This window comes from Gymnoscopelus microlampas, assembly GCF_963454915.1.
Source record: "Gymnoscopelus microlampas genome assembly, chromosome: 16".
In the NCBI taxonomy this organism is placed as follows: Eukaryota; Metazoa; Chordata; class Actinopteri; order Myctophiformes; family Myctophidae; genus Gymnoscopelus; species Gymnoscopelus microlampas.
The window spans coordinates 49004603-49021394 of NC_139953.1; the positions used below are offsets into that span (position 1 = coordinate 49004603).

The following is a 16792-nucleotide window of genomic DNA, read 5'->3' on the forward strand; positions in this document are numbered from 1 at the left end:
GCTAGTTAACCTGAGCGCCTCTGGAAGTCTGTTCCACAGTCGATGGTTGATGGTTTATGGTAAAGACCTGGTGTCCCTTAGTCACCAACCTAGACTTAGGAACAACCAGTAGACCCAGACCAGACCAGATCAGACCAGGCCAGGGGCCTATTACACAAACGCAGAATTAGGGGTTAAGCCTGGATTTAACACCTATCCCGGCTTAATTTAGCCAGGATTAGGGATGAATCGGTTTCATGAAAGCTGAATTATCTTGCCAGATTATTTTAGCCAGTTCACCCTGGATTAGTTTATCCATGACTCGATTTAACGAAAGAAAATTGACGCAAGCCTACCTTAGTTACCATGGCAATTTAGCTGTGAAGTTAGCCTGGTCGGGACCAGGCTAACAGCCAAGCTTACTTAACCCAGCGCCTTGTTCTTCAAGTTTTGTAAAATAGCTGTTAGTCCAATGACTCCACTCTTAAACCAATGACATTTTCCACAGTTAATTCAACACATGTGTTTGTATATGGACTCATTTTAATGACCCTGCATTCAAATAAAATGAAATAAATACAATAAGATATAATCAATTTAATTTAATTTAATTACTGAAATAGTGTGTGACCATGAATCATACTTGTTTCTCAATGACTCATGTGATTGTCATTGTCACTCTGTTAACACTATAGTTCTTATTGTTGTTAGATGTTTGATAATATTACAGATTTTTTTTTATAGATTATAAAAAAAAGAGCATATTTAAAATGATCAATTTCTAGTCAATGGAGAAATTATTTTTGATTTCTTGTCCACCTTTAGAGTCATGGCAAGGTCAGTGGTCTTGCCCTTTAAGCAGTAAATTCGAAAAACAATGAGTGTTCACGCACTTCATTCAATTCTTGTGAAAAAATCGAAAAAGATCTACAAGCCCGGAAAAAATTGCCTTTTGGCGGCTGGACCCCCGTTAGCGCCACGGTAATGGCGACCCCCGTTACCGCCACGGCGACCACCGGTTACCGCCGCGGGTAACGGCGACCCCCGTTACCGCCGTGTGGACCCCCGGACATAAGGAAGAATTGTTTTCCATCCTCAGACAGGATGAGCCAGGGATTTTCTGTATCAGGGTCCAGAGTCACATCCATTGCATATTGCTGGATCCTTCTCAGCTCAACATCGTTTACAGCTTCTTTTCCATCTCTTGACTGAGTGTCTTCTACAGCTGAGCCACAGCTGGACTGTAAGGACAGCTCAGACAGCTGTTTCAGACACCTATTTCTCTGTTGTTTTCTGCTTCTCTTCAAGGTTATGACTTTTACAGGGGCCAGTTTCGAATTGCAGCCACCTGTAGGTACTCTTATAGGGCAGTTTTGAAGGAGAGTAGGGTTTTACACTCCTTCGCTACTTAACAAGAGTTTGGTGACATGTGTGAAGATAATTGACATGTTTTTCCCATTGTTTTAATATACTTTTTTTTTATTCCACGATTTTGCAACCCTTTTTCACCCGGTGCCAATTGTCTAAGTGACATGACAGCCAACTGACCTTCTTGTCACCTAATCTCTCAAGAACAGATTCTGCCCTGCGGTGGAATCTGTCGGGGAGGTTCGTCATAACGTGTGCGCATTGGCTACAAGTGGGCGTGCCTTCAGATCAGGAAGCAGGCCGTGCTTTACCCAATCAAATGTAGTGGGCGGGATTCACGTGTCCATCCACCCTTCCCCCCTCGAAACTAGCCGAAACTAATTTAACAGCGTCCTCGGAGCGGACAAAACCGCGGAAAGATATTCACATTTTAAATTACTCTTTCATCATAGAAACAAGTGGGCTTATAACCAAAACCATCCATGTTCTCTGGGAGAAGTGGTGTTAGTGTTCTGTGTAGAAATATTGTTAGTGGGAATTAAAACATAGTTGCACCAACCGGAAGTGATGCGCTGAAGGCAGACATGAAACCCCGGTTTCCCTGCGCACTGGTGTTCCATTTGCCTCCGGCCAGACCCCACAGACAATCACATAACAGCAGAGGTCGCTGTTTTTCATTTTCTGTGGGGTCTGGCTACGCGAGACTACTTGTCACCTGACAGGGAGGAGTTTCCCTGGTAGGACGTAGAGCGTGGAAGGAACACGTTATTCCAACCAGTTCCTTTCCCCTCCATCAGGCGCCCCTGCTGTCATGGGGGAGGTGGTATAGCGACCACTGCAGGATTACTACATATTTTTTTGTGAGGGTACCTACTCTATAGGAGACACAGGGAGAACATGCAAACTCCACGCAGAAAGGCCCTTTCACCAACCCAACCTAGGGTATGGGCGCTGATGACGCCAAGGATAAGACACGCCCCCAGCGCTCACAGCGTCCCCCAGCAGGAATCAAACCCAGGACCTTCAAGCTGTGAGGCAACAGCACTACAGACTGCGCCACCGTGCCAGTCCGTTTGTTTTTCTAAAGAGGCTGTACATGCGAGGCAGGCGTCCATCCTTGTTGGACAGAGTCGCCTGGATGTGCTCGTAGGAGGGCATCTCGGTCAGGTCTCCCAGGGCAGCCACAGCAGGTTGGCCACGCAACATCCTGGCGGTCACTCTCTTGATGTCGCCAGCTGTAACATTGCTTTTGACGATACACAGTTCGTGTGGCAGCCTTCTATTTCCTGCGGAGAGAACCTGGCGCCCCACATCCTCAAACATAACCGGCCGTGACTCCAGGTTCATCATCAACATGGACTTGAGCTGTGTTTTGGCCCTCTCCAACTCTGTCTATCCCGCTGTGACGGCCATCTGAACGAACTCTCTGGTGATGATATCCACCATTTCCTGTACCTGTCTGGGGTCTGCGCTGGCGTGGACACACAACAAGCCACTGTCCTCGTAGCTGTGGTGGTAGGCGGTTGCATTGTGCATCCAATGATGCCTATTATTGAGGATGTTCAGGTATAGTTGGGATGAACATCCCCTTCATATGTTGCCTCCATATGCCTCCGCGTGGATCATCTCTGTCCATAAGGGTTCGGGGTCTGGCCTCATGTTCAGGTCCTCAAGCTCAAAACGTACCGCCATTCTGGCCGCAGAACAGCATCAGATAGAAGGCTGACGACCGTTTCTAGGCCCTTCACTTCAGCAGACATGGTACATGGTGGTGTCTCTGGAGGTTTTGAAGTGACATATTCCGCCGTGTTTTTCGAGCGCGAGGAGGATCTCATCCTAACTGCCGTATTGAGCTGTGGAAGAAAAGGCAAGTTTCTCTAAGAAGTGTGCAATCCTAGCCTGATTATCAGACTGAAGCTGCGTGGAGCTTCAGTCTGACATTAGCTCCAGTGTAGGCCATTACAAGGGGGAGGGGAATAGAATTTCCCTAAACCGATTAGAATTGGTTTAGAATTTCCCTAAACCAATCACAAGGGATCCCCACCTCCGACTCTCATTGGACGGTACTTTTTGTACCGAACAAATCCTAGGTTCACATTACAACACCAGACCAAGAGGCAGTCCACTCAGAGAGTGGGCGGGGTCTGTGGTCTGGAACCAGGCAAGTGCAATCCCACTTCGATACTTTGCCTCATACCTGGATCCGGAGTTTACTAGAATCCTGCAACCTTAAGGCCATTTTCCAGAGTGGTGATCTTGGTCTCGAATTTCTCCTGACCGTCCACCGATGCAAACACTGGCTTGGGGATGCCGGGTAGGGGCGAGGACAGCAAGATATTCAGGTATCCAGCAGCACTGCTGTACCTTCTGTATGCTGCCACGCCAAACATGTGGACACGCCGACTCTCCACTGGAATCTGACATCATCAACTATGATGCCCAAATATGGAGTTCCACATGGCTCCAGACTGACCAACCTGAGCTTGCCTTTTTAGTAGGGCTGGGACTCGATTAAAAAAAATTATTCTAATTAATTAGAGGCTTTGTAATTGATTAATCTAAATGAATCGCATGTTTAATCGCATATCAATATTTGACCTGAGAAGCAATTTCTTTTCAGTTAAAACAGATTTTGGATTTTTTGAGTGAATACATAAGTTTAAGCAACAAAAAATAGTCACACAACCGTGTTTTTATCCACCCTTCCATCAGAGAGTTTTTTAAATCTAAATTTCCCATCCACTGGGCCAAGCAAAGCAGTCTGATCGGCTTCTTGTCCCATTTCGTGCACTGGGGTGTGTTGGCTGTTGGTTGGTGCACTGGTATGATCGGTACGCCTGAAACTCGTCCAGTGAGGTGCATAAACCAAACGCGATTAAAATGCGATTAATTTTTTTAATCGCGTTAATTTTCTGTAATTAATTCATCTAAATTAATCAGTTAAAGTCCCAGCCCTACTTTTTAGGAAACCAGAGGTTCGGGCCACTACGCTGCCCTCACACCTAGCTCACAATGTGTCGCATTGCGACGTATTGTGAGCTTGTAGATCTGCTATTTTCAAAAGGTTTTTATCCATTTTGTACATTTGAAAACTTGTGAAATGGGACATTCTGCACAATGAGTACTTTTACTTTTGGTACTTCAAGTACATTTTGATGCCAACTTTACTTTTCCTTGTCCCCTTCATGCCCATGTATGGGGATCTCTGTATATGTCAGTCCGTGTCCCTTGTATGCCCGTATATGGAGATCCCTTATGTCATCAGTATATGCTCATATATGGACATGCCACCTTTGTGCCCATATATGGAGCCAAGTGATTTGTTTGCGCCCGATACCATGGCGACACACCCTTAAGCCAATTTGAATATAGGATGTGTATAATTAACTTCTGAATATTTTACAAGAAGGAAAACTTCATGTTTTTATTTTTTTAGTTGGAGGGCACATGTTCCCTCTGTCCCCATCAAGATCAGCGTCCATGTTGACAGGAGAGATGATCAGAGGAGCAGAGTTTGTACCAGCATCTTTGGGATAAGGACTGAAGTATGGATGGAGTTTCTCAGTGAAGGTGCAGCCAGTGAAAGAGTAGAGATGAACTCTGGCCTCCACATCATAAAAGGAGACAAGACCCTCCTCATAATCCACAAACACTCCCACTTTCTGGACCTCCTCTCTTACAGGGAGGAGGACAGGAGGGCCAGCAAGAGCCCAGTACTTATTTCTATTCCTCAACCATATAGTCCAGTAACCATTGTTGGGTGTCAGTGTGATGTATCCCTTCCGGTTGATGGACTCTCTGGCCACTCCTAGGTCCCAATCGGTCCCTTTAACCTGAACCTCATAGTAAAACCTTCCTGAGGAGAAGCTTTGTTTTCCTAAGACACGGGGCCATAAAGAGAATCTCCTCAGCTCAACATCAAACAGCTTCTTCTTCATCTCTTGACTGAGAGTCTTCTCCAGCTGAGCCACAGCTGTCCTCACAGTCCCCACATATGAAGACTGATGGACATTGACCTTTGTCCAGTCCTTGGTGGGTGGAGGGGTGTTGATGGATGTCAAGCTATGGAGGTGGAGGTGGTCTTCAGTGTGTGAGAGCTGCTTCAGCTCAGAGCATCTCTTCTCTAACTGAGTGATTTCAATTCCTAGATCTTTGATGAAGCCTTCAGCCTGTTTCTCTGTTGTTTTCTGCTTCTCTTCAATCACATCAATGAGCTCAGCCTGGCTCCTCTCAATACAGCTGATCAGAGCAGTGAAGACCTGCACACTGCCTGCTATCACTGTGTCTGCATCTTTCCTGCTGATCTCTACTGAGTGTTTGACCTCCTGAATCTTCACTCGTCTCTCCTGGATCATCTGCTGAACTTCAGCCTCTGTCTTTGCTTCATATTCTTCTTTCAACTTGTGATTCCTGAACTGATGAACCATCTCAGAAATACAAGTATTCACAGATACCTCTGGTCTCTTATTGAAGACCTTTGTACACAGTGGACACCGACACACATCACTAGTGTCCCAGTAATGTGTGATACAGGTTCTGCAGTAGGTGTGTCCACATGGAGTGGTGATTGGATCAGTGAACACATCCAGACAGATAACACAACGTAAATGCTCTTCAGACAGGAGACTGCTGGAAGACGCCATTTCTACACCCTGAGATTATAAAGTTCTCCTCACACTCTGTGTAATCAGCTTTTAAGTCAAGCTGACTGGAATCTGACATCATCAACTATGATGACAGTCTAGCCCAAATATGGAGTTCCATAGGCTCCAGACTCCTTTTTCGGAAACCAGAGGTTTGGGCCACTACGCTGCCCTCACATCTAGAGCTCAACTACGTTTAGGAATAAGGTTATTTAGGAATAAGGTTAGGTTTAGACATAGTTTTACTGAGGTTACGTTTAGGAATAAGGTTAGGTTTAGACATAGTTTTACTGAGGTTAAGGTTAGGAATAAGGTTAGGTTTAGACATAGTTTTACTAAGGTTACGTTCAGGAATAAAGTTAGGTTTAGGCATAGTTTTACTGAGGTTACGTTTAGGAATACCTGCTGGCGACCATTCCGACGTTGCCAGATTTGACCTGGGGCGAGCATGTTTTGGGGCGAGCGTTCTTGTATTCGTATCTACATATATACATTATCTATGGATATAGCTCTGGTCTGACCCCCGACACGATGAACACGCTAATGCAGTGACGTCACTATGACCTTCACTCCATCAGTATTTCTAGAGAAACTCAAAGAGGAACGCAGCACAAACTGTCTTTCCGTGGGTGAAGAATGTCTTAATTTAAACCGGCTGCTGACAGGACTTTATAACAAGAACCAGGATTCAAAGAAGTACACTGAGGGAACCTTCTAGAGGAAGGGGGTGTTACCACCGCTGGCTGATATCCTTGATCAGATTGACTGTAGCTTCACCCGGACTCAGACCGTAATGGCTTCCAAGTTGTCTCTTTCAGAAGATCTCTGCTGTCCGCTGTGCTGTGGCATCTTCAAGGATCCCCTCGTCCTGTCGTGTAGCCACAGCTTCTGTAAAGTCTGTCTGGAGACATGGTGGAGAGAGAAGGACACGACGGAATGTCCAGTTTGCAAGAAAGTTCAAGTGAATGGTCCACCCTGTGACCTGAAGCTGTGCGCCGTGCAGGAGAAACGCCTGAACACGGACGTCAAGGAGGAAGTCCAGAAATCACTGAAGAAGAGCTTACGGGAGAAACTGAAGGCGAAAATAGATGCGTTAAGGTCCAATTTAAGAAGGTTCTTCGGGTTCTACAAGAGGGAGAGGAGGCCAGAATTACTGCAAACGAGAGAGAAAGAAGAGAAGGAGAATCAGTTGAAGAGTCAGCTAATAGAGCAGAGTGAGTTGATGGAGACGAGTCCGTTGGGGGTTGAGACCATCGAGGGTCTGAACATCGAGATATCAACCATTTCACACACCATCAGAGTCATGGAGGAGAAGCTGAGAGCTGAAAACCCCCCGTTCGAGGACGACAGTGAAAGGAGTCCAGCTCACGCTGCAGAACCCACCGATGGAGACGACCAAACGCCCGGGCAATCTGACATAAAGAGTCAGGTTGTCGAGACGCTGTCTCGGTTCCGCTTGCGCCGCCGAGAGCAAGCAACCAAGAAAGCAACCAAGCAAGCAACCGACCTCCATGCTACTCAAGCGGCTGCTTTGGAAGCAACACAATAAAAAAACATGGAGGGTCGAGCACAGAGGGATACTTTAAAGAGGTGGCGCCATGGTTTTGCACTTTTTCTGTTTTTCATGTGTCTATGAAGTTGATAGAACTTTATTAAGCCCCATGGTGGTGTTTTTATGGTGTTTTATGTCTTCTCTGACTACTTTTAGTTTCTTCCTGGAGGCTGAAACCTTGAGGGTCAAACGTGCCAATAGAAAAACAGCCCTTTAGTGACATAGTAAAAACATGCCCTCCCTCCATTATCATAACACAGCAGGTGTGGGCATGAGGAGGAGGAGGGACTAGGACAGGTGGGTGGTGCTAAGGTGGTGGAGGAGGTGCTAAGGTGAGAACCAGGTATACTTAATGAACTGGAGGCGTGTCCACATAAAAACATGATTTTAACACTTTCTGTATACTTTTTTGAAAAACAATCTTCCTCCTAGTATAACCATAATACCTGATGATGCATGGATCGATGATGCATGGATCGTTAGCAGCGCCGAAGCCTAGTGCTGTCCGATCTATAGTGGTCAAGTTCGGGAGCTACCGGACGAAAGATGAGGTGCTCTGGAGAGCACAGCAGAAGGAAAGAACTCCACTGTGACAATGTTTGCTTCTACATGGACCATGATTTACACCCCCCCCTCACGTAAATAAAAACGTTGGGGGTTAGTTTAAAGTGCAGTGGTGGAAAGTAACTAAGTACATTTACTCAAGTACTGTAACATTTTGAGGTATTTGTACTTTACTTGAGTATTTCCAATTTACAATACTTTTACTTCTACTCCACCACATCTCAGAGGCAAATCTTTTACTCCACTACAATTATTTGAAAACTTTAGTTACTAGTTACCTTTCAGATATAAATTGATATAATGAAACATACATTAACCACCTTAGCCCTATTTTATACCTAGGCTATTTGAAAATAGCAGATCTACAAGCTCGCGACGCGTTGTGAGCTTGTAGATCGGCTATTTTCAAATATTTAGTACTTTTACTTTTGGTACTTTAAGTACATTTTGATGCCAATACCTTTGTACTTTTACTCAAGTAAACTTTTTATTTGGGATTTTTACTTGTAACAGAGTATTTTTTATATTGCAGTATTGGAACTTTTACTTAAGTAAAGAATTTGAGTACTTTTAAACTGTTAAAGTGTAAGATAAGGTTTAAGTGTACAGAACTGGTTTACTGGTCTCAAGATATTTTGTTGTGGTTAAGAAACGCGGTGAATGCACTGAAAAGCAAGTGATACGGTGTAACCTGCACAAGCGCAGATCCTTTATGACGACGGTACCCGGATGCTGTGGAGGACATAGGGATGTGACGTCACGAGGCTTTCCACTTCAGGTGGTGGTGAAGTCGGGAAGAATCCCGGGAGTAACGACACTTTTATGGACTTCCTTTTCCTTTCTTCCTTTTTTCCTTTTACTACCTGATTAACTGCTTAATCAGGTACAGTATGTATATTAGGTAAAAGGTATGATCTAATAACGAGCCGTGCACATTCATGTGGACCGCGTTCACTCTCATTGCGACCGTAGGTCGCACTTACTACAGAAAGCTGCTCCAGGTGTCCGTCCGTCACTCCGTCACTCCGTCACACACGTCACACTTTTGCCCTGCTCATATCTCTGCACCCATTGCCCCGATCCATGCCACATTTTGCACACACACTCCTTACCTGCCAAACTACACCCTCCAAGGACCCCCGGAGCTCCAGGGACCCCCAGCTGCCTCGGGGACCCCCAAGTGTAAAAAATGAGCACATGTGGACACATTACCAAATGACCACCCCAACGGGGCTGCTCACGGGGCATTCCCGGGGACCACCCACTCCTGGTGCTCCAGAACGGATGCAAAAGTGGTGGCGCCCCCAGTGGAGGACCCCCTGCCACTGCAGCTCACATAAAATGCCGTAACTCCATTGCCCACACAACTAGGAACCAATCGCCGTTACAGCCCTCTTCTGTATACATGTGACCTACGGTCGCTTATCTCCCGATTAGGGAGTCTTACTGGTAGTAGGTGTAAACCTACTGGCGTGTGCCTAATGTGCGTGCGTGTGTGTTTATGTGTGCATAAAGAGCTGAACTTCACAACAAGGTGTGTGTGTGTGTGCCTCGTGACATCATATCTCGTCACTCAAGGGTCCTTCTGGTCGATCGACACGGTCACAACTTTTTTCTGTTCTGGCCCCACAGTGGTGGAATGAACTTCCCACTGATGTCAGGACAGCAGAGTCACTGATGTCAGGACAGCAGAGTCACTGATGTCAGGACAGCAGAGACACTGATGTCAGGACAGCAGAGACACTGATGTCAGGACAGCAGAGACACTGATGTCAGGACAGCAGAGTCACTGATGTCAGGACAGCAGAGTCACTGATGTCAGGACAGCAGAGTCACTGATGTCAGGACAGCAGAGTCACTGCCCGTCTTTCACCGCAGACTGAAAACCCACCTCTTCAGGAAACACTACCCTTCCTCTTTGTCTGGCCTACTTGTTGTTAACTAGTTGTACGAACTCTTGTTTTATTGTTGTATTGTCGTATTGGATCCTGTTTAGTCCATACACTTATTTGTTTTAGCTCCTGCTCATTTGATTTTGCTATTTTGTCTCATCTGTTTATGAAAGTAGGTAGCTGATATATAGCACTTTTACCTTAGCGCTAGGTATACTCTTAGTTGCTTGTTTTTGCAGGAAATGCACTTAAGACTTCTGGTGATTAGTAGTTTTGTTCCCTACCTATGTTGAATGCACTTATTGTAAGTCACTTTGGATAAAAGCGTGTGTGTGTGTGTGTGTGTGTGTCATGATGCATGGAGCTTTTTAAAAACACCTGCAACCATCAGAACCTGATTAATTGGTGGTGAAGTCGGGGAGAATCCCGGGAGCCAAGTGGCAACACTTTTATAGACTTCCTTTCACTACCTGATTAATCTGTGCTGCGTTTTTCCTCTTTTTATACTCTTCTATTGTTTCTTGCACAATTTTGATATTGTTTTTATATGTAATGCAGCGTGAAGCTCTTTGTAATTATGTTTTCTTTAAGGTGCTATACAAATACAGTTTATTATTATTATTATTATTATTAAGGACAGCAGACGACTGTACACCGGCCAAGACAAACCACTGCTCTCAATAAAATACTCCAAGAATTCAGAAGGCAACCCACCACTAAATACTGTCACAGGGCAACCCGTGCCCCATAGACCCCTTAACAGACGACGTCACACTGATAAGAACCAGTAGCGCAGGCCGGCACCAAATGAAACCCATTCTGTCAGGCGTCGCCTCAGAGGTTGAATGAACTGAAAAAGCAAAACCCCAAAACAATATGTTGGGAATTGATTGCATGAAATATGAAATATCTGAAGACAGTCTAACACTCAGTGACTGAAAGGGTTTTTAATGTTTATTGATGGACACTGTGTGGGGAAATTGAATTGCTTGTGGGGTCACCTGTCTCTCCTCTGCAGTGCTGGCAATCCTGTTGATTGGACTGGACCAAGCACTGTAGAGGAGGAGGGGTGTGTGTTTATGTTGGTATTATGTTTTGGCTTTAGTTAATAATCTGTGAATGAATTGGCGCCTGGGAAACATGGTAATGAACATATTTGACTAACTTCATCTTCCTATAATTCCACAAACCTGTGAGCCCAAAAATTGTTCTGCCCGGTTCTCCTCAGTGCCTGGAGCTATTGATCTCAAATTGCGCACAGCCATTGACCATTACCATGTGCATGTGACTGCGAAGCCCGTTTTTCAATATCACTAAATCTCAGTTGTTTATTCGCATTTTTATGTGCGGCGCGACGGGACGCGCGGGGAGGACGCGCAATAACCACACGTTTGCAACTACTTTCGCCTGCGCACTTCACCGGGTATGGTCTAGTTATGACATAATTGTGTAAAATATCTCATGGGCCTTAGTTGGCCTTGTTTGAGTATATAGACTTACCAATTAGTAATCATGTGATGGTTTGCCTCACCTGCTTAAAAGGCATGTTACAGGTGAGGGTACAAGATCAGTTTGGCTTGAAGCTATAATGACTATAATGACAACATCCAGGGGAGAGGAGCTACCAGGGCCTTTGTAGACTTGTTATAGTTTCTTCAGTTCCTGGTTTGTTTCATTTATTTAGCTGTCAAGTGTATATTCCTACATTCCGTATTTGGAGCTTTGTTTTGGCCATTTATTTTTGAATTATTGTTGCCCGGGCCTGCACTGTGAATTACCCTGTACTCTGGGGGAGGTAAATAAAACACATAAACCTGCATTGGTCAACTTTTTGGAGCCTTGGCCGTTCAAGCCTTTTCCCAGAGACAGTTGGTTATGATTCATGATTCTATTTAATTTTTTGGGTGATACACCACCTTCCCCATTTGTATTTGTTAATAAGACTGCTGTTTAGTTATAGAACAAATGTTTCCTATAGTTCTGTCTGTTATTCAGATGAAAGAGTCTGGACTTGAGTGTGTTAACATACTTTTGTTTTATTAAATTCTTACTTTTGTACTTTGGCTAATTATGTCTGACCTCATACAGTATTAGGGCCTTACTATACCGTCATGACATGGGGCTTTTACCTCTGGGGACTTTGGCTTTATAAAAGTTCCACAAATCACTTTTGAAATGAGCCTCAACTGCGAAAACAACCAATACATTTGTTTTGTTTGTTAATTTGTTGTTCCTTGACAGAGGGACTTTCAGTGTACAATTGAAAAGTAGTTCTCAAACGTTTTCATACCAAGGAGGACCCCCAAATTGGAATACCACCCAACTCACTCCAAATCCAACTCACTCCATGAAGACTTAAGAAATATTCGGCCAACTCACTCCAGGGCTCGGCCAACTCACTCCAGGGCTCGGACAACTCCCTCCAGGACCAAAGACCAACTCCCTCCAGGACCAAAGCCAACTCACTCCAGGACCAAAGCCAACTCACTCCAGGACCAAAGCCAACTCACTCCATGCAATGTCACCAGTGAAATATTGGTTCAATGTGTCAGTGGTGTAAAGTAACTAAGTACATTTACTTAAGTACTGTACTTAAGTACAATGTTGGGTATTTGTGCGTTATTTGAGTATTCCCAACTTCCAATGCTTTTACCTCTACTCCACTACATATTGGATCCAAATATTGTTTTTTTACTCCACTAAATGTATTTGTTTTACTAGTTACTTTGCAGCTATTAATTATAATATTATAAAACATGCATTAAACACTTTAGCCCTGTGTGTGTGTATGTATGCATATAGCCTATCACCTGGTCATTGCATAATGCAGGCACATGACCCATTAATTGGTAATAATGTTTTTTCCTATGCGGTTATGTTATAGTAACTGTGTTGTTTTACCTGTTGTTTTACACTGCCCCTTTTGTCAAATAAACTGTTCCATTCCTACATTTGACCTCTTGTGTTGTGTTATGAACAGCAGCTTGTAGCTTTTATATAAACCTGGTATTTAGAGCAGTGTTTCTTAAACCTTTGGGTTCATTTGGTTACATGCAATATAAAGAGAAACTTTGGATCCACTGGGACTATGGTGGTTTAGGTCAAAAAACAAAACCTTAACAAGGAATATAACAACACCTCTTGATTTGACCAACAATAGAATAAGACATCTAACAAACACTGGACTCCAAGTGGCCAGCGAGCCCCCCCCCCCCGCAGAACCATTAAGTTGTTTTGTAGAGACAGTATTTAAAACTTTAACCAAGCCTAAAACAGAATAGAGTTAGAGTGAGGCCTAAAACAGAATAGAGTACAAAAGTAACAAATTCCTCAATATTGTACTTAATTCCTCAATATTGTACTTAAGCACAAACAGGGACGGCGCCAGGGGGGGTCTGGGGGGGGCACAAGCACCCCCTGGCGAAGGCCAAGCCCCCCCTAAGCACCCCCTGCCACAAACCCATTTTTAAAGATTTTTTTTTATGGAATAAATAAATAAAATATATATAAATATGTGAAAAATAATTGACTGACTTCTATGTTACCGAATGATGGATCACGCTGATAAATGATCTTTGAATTGCTCGCCTATGCGTTGCGTTGTGTGATGTTGTTTCAAGGTCTCTTGTGCGTTTAGTCGCTGGCTAACCTGGCAGCCTTAGCCTTGCCCATGATTGGTTTGTGATCACAACACATGGTTTCGAAAAATCAGTGGGAAGTTGAAGGTGGAGGTGGATTGGAAAACTGAAGCCCCATCACAACAACAACAACACGTTCTAGTGCACGTTTAAGCTTAAGTGTGTAACTAGTAGTAAATGTAATTGAACGATATCATGGACATTAGAGCATTTCTAATCCCGAAAAAGCGAGTGAGAGTGGACTCAGTGGAGGATGATGACGGCGGGGAAACCGCGGCGGCGGCCCCCGTCCCACAGAGCAGCAATGAGGAAGAGGGAGATATAAACACGGCCTTCGAAGACTTGGAGGAGGACGCTGTAATCCCAAATATAGAAGATAACGAGGACACAAACTCGGATGAAGAGGAGGATGAGGAAGAGGGGGTAACGTTGACATTAGTGGTGTCTTCTGCAGAAGAGTCAGAGTCAGAGAGCGACCAGGAACAGCCGAGGACGACAGAGAGAAACCTGCCTCAAAATGTAGCCAGAGTAGCAGCAGCTGGAGCTTTTACTGTCAGGGCGCCGGCGCAACCAGCTACTTCCACCACCACCACTAGTGGAAAGAAACCTGTCGGCCCTGTGGATTTAAGCCAGGATCCAGCTGAGGGGCCGAGGCGACCTCAATTAAGCTCTTACCCTTCTAGAACATTTGGATCTCAAGCAAGGGCGTTTACTAGCTCTTGGTACAATCTACACCCATGGCTGGAATACTCGGTCACAGTTGATGCTGCTTTCTGCTTTGCATGTAGACATTTCTTTCAACATGTACCTGGACACCGCAGTGAAAAGACCTTTAGCCATATCGGGTGTCGCAACTGGAGAAAGGGAGGAGAGAAATTCAACGGGCATCATTTAAGTCATGCCCATAGACAAGCTATGGAGGCATGGAGTGAATTTAAGGTGAGAGTGAAAAGTGGGTCAAGGATTCTAACTCAGCTTGACGCTGGACATAGCAAGATGATACAAGATAACAGGCAGTACATGCGAGCAGTAATAGAGTCACTGCGTTATACAGCTTGTCAAGTTATTGGGCAAAGAGGGAACAGAGAAGATGATCAGGCCACCAACAGAGGCAATTTCCTTGAATTCTTGACTGTCATTGCAAAGTTTGACATTACAACGAAAAAGAAATTAACTAGTGGGCCTCGAAATGCAAAATATGTTCACCATGACATTCAGGATGAATTATTTGACATTATGGCTAGCATGATACGGCAAGAAATAAGCGATGAGATCAGGATGGGAATGCACTTTGCTTTAATGGTAGACGAAACTAAAGACGTTAGTAAAAAAGAACAGATATCTATTGTTTTGCGTTACCTAGTCAATGACCACATTCATGAAGAATTCTTGGACTTCATTGCTGCAGATGGATTGGATGCACAGTCTTTACTCGAGTCAGTTAAACAGACACTGGCTAAGTGTAACATTGACAAAACTGCATGCATCGCCCAGTGCTACGATGGCGCATCGGTTATGTCTGGATGCAACAATGGTGTACAGCAAAAGTTTCGCCAAGAAGTGCCGCAGGCACTTTATATTCATTGCTATGCCCACAGGCTAAACTTAGTTTTAGTTGACTGTGTACATAATGTGAAACCAATCGCAGAATGTTTTGCTCTCGTACAGATGCTGTACAAGTTTGTTTCTGGGTCTGTAGTTCACCAGCTGTTTATCGAGAAGCAACGACAACTGGAGCCCACCAAACAGGTAGTGGAACTGAAAAGATTATCAGACACGCGATGGGCCTGTCAGTACTCTAGTCTGTGGGCAATAAAAAAAACTCTGCCTGCTATCACAGAGACTCTGGCAGATGTGAGCGAACAGTCAGATGCTAAAAGAGCAACTGAAGCAAACGCACTCATTGGATTGATTAACGGACAGTTTGTTCTGCATGTCACTATGCTGGAAAGCATCTTCAGACTCACAAAAACCCTATCCGATCACCTACAGTCTACAGATCTGGAGCTGGCATCTGCCAATGATCTGGTCTGTTCAGTTATCGATATCCTAAGCGAGAGACGCAGCATTGAATCGTGGAATGCAATCTGGGAATCTGCCGGTGGAATGTGCACGTCACTGGGCATTGAAATGCAGAGACCACCACCGGTGAGGAAAAGAGTTAGAGCACAACCACGTCAGCTGCAGGACTTTGTGGTGGACAGCCAAGCAGGCCAAAGAGAGGTTTTAGAAATGTCAGATGACTATCGCTGCCACTGTTACTTCCCAGTAATCGACCGATTGGTGAGTGAATTGAACAGACGCTTTTCGTCTGAGACCTGTCACATTCTAAAAGGCGCAACAGCCCTCAACCCGAAACACAATACATTCATGGATAAAGATTGCATTCGTCCAATGGCTAAACACTATGGGATAACGGAGGAAAACCTATCCGCAGAACTTCACCAGGGAAAACGACTAATTGAAAAGAAAAGACAAAATGGGCATGTCGTTAACACCACCCATGATGTGCTGGTGCTATTAAAGCCATACAAAGAGTCGCTTGAGGACTTATACAAACTTGTGTGCATCTCAATGACACTGCCCGTCACCTCAGCTTCGTGTGAGAGGAGTTTTTCTTGCTTACGCCGACTAAAGACCTATCTGAGGAACAGAAGTGGAGATGCTCGAACCAGCAACCTGGGAGTACTGGCCATCAGTTCCACAAGGACCAAAGCATTGGACGTCGACGCTGTGATTGACCGCTTTGCTGCAAACCACAACAACAGGCGGATCGTTCTCCTGTGACTTGTGAGTACATAATTAAAATAGGTATACAATGTAACTATTAGCTAAAGTTTTCAGGTAATTGTAGTGGAGCAAAAGTACAACATTATTAGAGAGAAGTTGTTTTCGTTTCCTTCCCTTGCTGTTCCCCACAAATTAATATGTTGGTTTAAATGACATGACATGATGTTTTTTTGCATAGCTATACGGGCAGCATTTAGCCTGTGTGTGAGTTGTGTATATTCCTGTGTCCATGGCAACCTAAGATGGCGTAGTAGTATTTGATTCTAGCCGGTGCTACTGTTGTTTTTGCTCACAGTATTTTGTAAATCCACTTATGTGGTGTCCTCGTTTACATTCTAGGTGGTAACTGTTTTTTTGTGTGTGTGT

At 44.5% G+C, this 16792-nt stretch overlaps 1 pseudogene across 1 annotated transcript; it reads right to left on the bottom strand.

The window, feature by feature from the left end:
* Positions 1 to 2391: 2391 nt before the first annotated feature.
* On the bottom strand, positions 2392 to 4370 carry LOC311063064 (mitochondrial-processing peptidase subunit alpha-like; annotated as a pseudogene). Its single transcript has 4 exons — positions 4359 to 4370; positions 3506 to 3764; positions 2949 to 3241; positions 2392 to 2918 (listed from the first exon to the last, which is right to left on the bottom strand). The product of its transcript is annotated as a mitochondrial-processing peptidase subunit alpha-like (transcript).
* Between the last annotated feature and the right edge of the window lie 12422 nt (positions 4371 to 16792).